The 5,732-nt window shown below is 44.2% G+C and overlaps 1 pseudogene; it reads left to right on the top strand.

Annotated features, from left to right (window-relative positions):
* Positions 1-864: 864 nt before the first annotated feature.
* LOC137225580 (E3 ubiquitin-protein ligase RNF220 pseudogene) lies at positions 865-1,479 on the top strand (annotated as a pseudogene).
* The last annotated feature ends 4,253 nt before the right edge of the window (positions 1,480-5,732 follow it).

The following is a 5,732-nucleotide window of genomic DNA, read 5'->3' as shown; positions in this document are numbered from 1 at the left end:
GCCCTGGTCTGGGAGGATCCCACATGCCACGGAGCAACTAAGCCTGTGCACCACAACTACTGAGCCTTCACTCTAGACCATGAGCACCACAACTACTGCAGCCTGCACACCTAGAACCCGTGCTCCGCAACAAGAAGAAGCCACTGCAATGAGAAGCCCATGCACCGCAACAAATAGTAGCCCCCTCTCACCGCAACTAGAGAAAGCCCACATGCAGCAACGAAGACCCAACACAGCCAAAAATAAATAAATAAATTTATTTTTAAAAAAAAGATCAAAGATGATTAAAATAGGACCAAGGGCAGCTACAAGCAAACAAGGGAATACTGAGGAGCTATAGAAATGCTCACCAGAAATTTGCTCTGAGTTTCTGACAGAGAATGAGGTATGTATCCTTCATTATTATTAGAAGGAAATACACCAGTTTATCTGAAAGATTCAACCCTTTGCTTCACCCTAAGTTTTGAAATGAATTTCATTATTCAGTAACATGGGTTTATTTATCAAGACCGACCTCTGTGCCTCTGGATGTTATAGGCAATAGAGAAACAGAAATAGAGTGCATTTCCTGTCCTCCAGGTGTTCATGGTGTAGGGAGGAAACAGGTATCTAGATAAACTACTAATATGGGTTAAGATCCCTAATGGAACCGTATACAAGATACTATAGAGGAGTCATCATGACTGCCGCCGCCACCAGGCAGCCAGGGGGAATCCGCCCGCATACCCGGCCACGGGGTCCCGCTAGAGAAGCCCCCTGGCGGCTCTGCTGAGTGTCTGAACCAATGACTTAGCAGGCGGGGGGCCGGCAGGAAGGAGGAAGTAGGCCTTCCCGCAGACCCTACTGAATGCTCTGATTGGGAAAATGAAACGGAGGAAACAAGACAAAGGGCAGAGGCTCCTGCATGGCTGTGAATGATGCCCTGGATCGACTGATACCCTGGAAGTGGAGCATGAGAACAGCACCACCCTGGGGCATGAGTGGAGCCCGCGGAGGTGGAGGCGGGCCACCACTCTCCTGGGAGGTGGTTTTCCAGGCTCTGGCTTCCTCACGTACCGCGGCCAAGAGAGTCGGGACAGGGATGCTGACTTGGATGTGGATGACATTCTGGAGCTTGGGAAGCCATGGTACATGGAGGCTGATGCCATCCCCTGCACAGGCGAGGAGCCAGGTGAAGCCGAGGAGAGAGGCACACTCCTCCAGGGGGCAGTCCTAAACGGCCCTCCCAGCACATGCACCACGCCCGAGTTCTCTAAACAGGCGAGGAAAGAGATGCCTTCTACCAGCAGCGGTGAGAGCAGCACGCAGGAGGCCGTGCAGAAGACCGGCAAGGAATAGCAACCGAAGATGTAGCTGTGACCATGTCTGAGGCCCTGCCGGGTCAGGGAGCTTGGACGGCGGCTATCCTGTGGGGACCATTACAAGTGCCTTGTCGGCATGGACTCATACTTGATGCCCCTGAAGACCATCCAGGGTTAGCTTGTGTGCTGTGAGGGGTGCTGACTGCGGACCCTGGTTGCTGAGAATCTCCACCCAGAGACCCATGGAGAATCCACTCGTGAGCCAGCCACCCCAGGCAGGCCTTGCCTCCAACAGCCCCCCTCTCCGCCCCCCCGTCCCCCATGACGTGACCTCCCCCTTGTACACACTTCCACTCAGGTTCTCCACGTACATACATGCACTCACCAAGGACTCTGGAGCCAGAGTGGAGGCAGAGGCTCAGGCCCTGCCTGCCAGATCCCACCAAGATGGGGGACCATACCTGTTCCAGGTTCCATTCCTGGGGTAGGAAGGTGGGGGCAGTAGGAAGGGGAGGTAGCCCAGCAAGGCTCCTGAGATCCAGCCCCCAGCCTGACAGATGGACAGACAGACATGCAAACACCAAACTGAATCACATGTAACAACAGGACCATATATGTTTACAATGTTGTGTATAAATGGGACAACTCCTCCCCTTAGGTTGTAGGAGTTTCTTCTTTTGCTAAGAACACCTGGAAGCAGTGCCATCTTCAGGTCTGGCTGGGGGCCAGGCCCTTCCACCTCTTGGGGTGCCTGCCTCTCCCCCTCCCTGCACCATGGTGTCACTTCCATCTCCCATGTGCTCCGTGTTCAGTGGTGTATATTTCTTCTCCCAAACATGGGATGCATGCCCTAAGGACATGATCTTCTTAGCCTTAGCTCCTGGGGCTCTTCATCAGGGGTTAAGGAAGTCGGGAGGCATGGGAAATGGGAACCCAGCTGAAGCAGGGGCTGAGATTGGGGCTGGAGGAGGGTGCTTCTGGCTGCACAGACTTCAGCTGAGAACCTTTCCTGGAATTAGAGCTACTGTTCCCAGGGAAAAGTATTGTCTGCCCTGCCCTTCTTATGGACCCCATGGACCGATGCTTTGTCTGTATATGCTATACAAAGGTACTTGTCCTTTCCCTTTATAAACTACATTCAACATGGATTAAACCAATAAAGACAGCTTTATTGAAGATGCTATAGTGTACAGAGATAAAGGAAAATAACTTTGCCTATGGTTGGCTAGCTAAACTTCCTGTAGAAAGGGAAATTTGAAAGATGAGCAGAGGAGAGGCAGCTGCCCGAGCAAGGAAATGGTCAGCCCAGCTCTGCACTGAGGGATGGAGGAACGCCCAGGAGCCTCCTCTGTTGCTGCTTGGCTGTGTGGCCGAAAATAAAATCTGCAATTATTTTTAATACTGTTCTAAAAATAGGGGGTTTGCTTAAATCCGCCAGTTGGTGTTTTGATTTTTAAATTATGTGCAGAGGATCATGCTTAAACCCTAGTGAGTATCAGAGCGGGGAGGGCCTATAATTCACTCAAAATAAATAGAAGAAAAACGCATCAGGGCTGTGTCTCTGAGGTGGGAGAGACAAGTTCAGGACATTGGTCCATCAGAGACCTCCCAGCTCCACGTAATACCAAACAGGGAAAATCTCCGAGAGATCTCCATCTCAACACCAATACCCAGCTCCACTCAACGACCAGCATGATACAGTGCTGGACACCCTACACCGAACAACTAACAAGACAGGAACACAACCCCACCCATTAGCAGAGAGGCTGCCTAAAATCATAATAAGGTCACAGACACCCCAAAACACACCACGAGAGGTGGACCTGCAAACCAGAAAGACAAGATCCAGCCTCATCCACCAGAACCCAGGCATTAGTCCCCTCCACCAGGAAACCTACACAACCCACTGAACCAACCTTAGCCACTGAGGGCAGACACCAAAAACAACAAGAACTATGAACCTGCAGCCTGAGAAAAGGAGACCCCAAACACAATAAGATAAGCAAAATGAGAAGACAGAGAAACATACAGCAGATGAAGGAGCAAGGTAAAAACCCACCAGACCTAACAAATGAAGAGGAAATAGGCAGTCTACCTGAAAAGAATTCAGAATAATGATACTAAAGATGATCCATAATCTTGGAAATAGAATGGAGAAAATACAAGAAACGTTTAACAAGGACCTAGAAGAACTGAAGAGCAAATAAACAATGATGAACACCACAGTAAATGAAATTAAAAATTCTCTAGAAGGGATCAATAGAATAATTGAGGCAGAAGAACGGATAAGTGATCTGGAAGATAAAATGGTGTAAATAACTATTGCATAGCAGAATAAAGAAAAAAGAAAGAAAAGAATTCAGGACAGTCTCAGAGACGTCAGGGACAATATTCAACGCATCAACATTCGAATTATAGGGGTCCCAGAAGAAGAATAGAAAAAGAGACTGAGAAAATATTTGAAGAGATTATAGTTGAAAACTTCCCTAATATGGGAAAGGAAACAGTTAATCAAGTCCAGGAAGCACAGAGAGTCCCATAAGGGATAAATCCAAGGAGAAACACACCAAGACACATATTAATCAAACTATCAAAAATTAAATACAAAGAAAAAAAAGCAGCAAAGGAAAAAGCAAGTAACATACAAGGGAATCCCCATAAGATTAACAGCTGATTCTTCAGCAGAAACTCTGCAAGCCAGAAGGGAGTGACAGGACATATTTAAAGTGATGAAAGGGAAAAACCTACAACCAAGATTACTCTACCCAGCAAGGATTTCATTCAGATTTGATGGAGAAATTAAAACCTTTACAGACAAGCAAAAGCTAAGAGAATTCAGCACCACCAAACCAGCTTTAAAACAAATGCTAAAGGAACTTCTCTAGGCAAGAAACACAAGAGAAGGAAAAGACCTACAATAACAAACCCAAAACAATTAAGAAAATGGTAATAGGAACATGCATATCAGTAATTACCTTAAATGTAAATGGATTAAATGCTCAAACCGAAAGACATAGACTGGCTGAATGGATACCAAAACGAGACCCATATATATGCTGTCTACAAGAAACCCACTTCAGACCTAGGGACTCATACAGACTGAAAGTGAGGGGATGGAAAAAGATATTCCATGCAAATGGAAACCAAAAGAAAGCTGGAGTAGCAAATCTCATATCAGACAAAATAGACCTTAAAACAAAGACTATTACAAGAGACAAAGAAGGACACTACATAATGATCAAGGGATCAATCCAAGAAGAAGATATAACAATTGTAAATATTTATGCATCCAACATGGGAGCACCTCAATACATAAGGCAAATACTAACAGCAATAAAAGGAGAAATCAACAGTGACACATTCATAGTAGGGGATTAAACACCCCACTTTCACCCATCAACAGATCATCCAAAATGAAAATAAATAAGGAAACACAAGCTTTAAATGATACATTAAACAAGATGGACTTAATTGATATTTATAGGACATTCTATCCAAAAACAACAGAATACACATTCTTCTCAAGTGCTCATGGAACATTATCCAGGATAGATCATATCTTGAGTCACAAATCAAGCCTTGGTAAATTTAAGAAAATTGAAATCCTATCAAGTATCTCTTCTGACCACAAAGTTATGAGGCTAGATATCAATTACAGGAAAAAATCTGTAAAAAATACAAACACATGGAGGCTAAACTATACAATACTTAATAACCAACCAAGAGATCACTGAAGAAATCAGAGAGGAAATCAAAAAATACCTAGAAGCTAATGACAATGAAAACACGACGACCCAAAACCTACGGGATGCAGCAAAAGCAGTTCTAAGAGGGAAGTTTACAGCAATAAATTCCTACCTTAAGAAACAAGAAACATCTCGAATAAACAACCTAACCTTACACCTAAAGCAATTAGAGAAAGAAGAACCAAATACCCCGAAGTTAGTAGAAGGAAAGAAATCATAAAGATCAGATCAGAAATAAATGAAACAGAAATGAAGGAAACAATAGCAAAGATCAATAAAACTAAAATCTGGTTCTTTCAGAAGATAAACAAAATCGATAAACCATTAGCCAGACTCATCAAGAAAAAAAGGGAGAAGACTCAAATCAACAGAATTAGAAATAAAAAAGGAAATGTAACAACTAACACTGCAGAAATACAAAGAATCATGAGAGATTACTACAAGCAACTATATGCCAATAAACTGGACAAAATGGACAAATTCTTAGAAAGGCACAACCTTCGGAGACTGGACCAGGAAGAAATAGAAAATATGAACAGACCAATCACAAGTGCTGAAATTAAAATTGTGATGAAAAATCTTTGAACAGACAAAAGCCCAAGACCAGATGACTTCACAGACAAATTCTATCAAACATTTAGAGAAGAGCTAACACCTATCCTTATCAAACTCTTCCAAAATATAG

Source organism: Pseudorca crassidens, chromosome 5, assembly GCF_039906515.1.
Source record: "Pseudorca crassidens isolate mPseCra1 chromosome 5, mPseCra1.hap1, whole genome shotgun sequence".
Classification (NCBI taxonomy): Eukaryota; Metazoa; Chordata; class Mammalia; order Artiodactyla; family Delphinidae; genus Pseudorca; species Pseudorca crassidens.
Note: the sequence above shows the minus strand (reverse complement) of the source record. Positions and strands in the feature narration are given on the sequence as shown.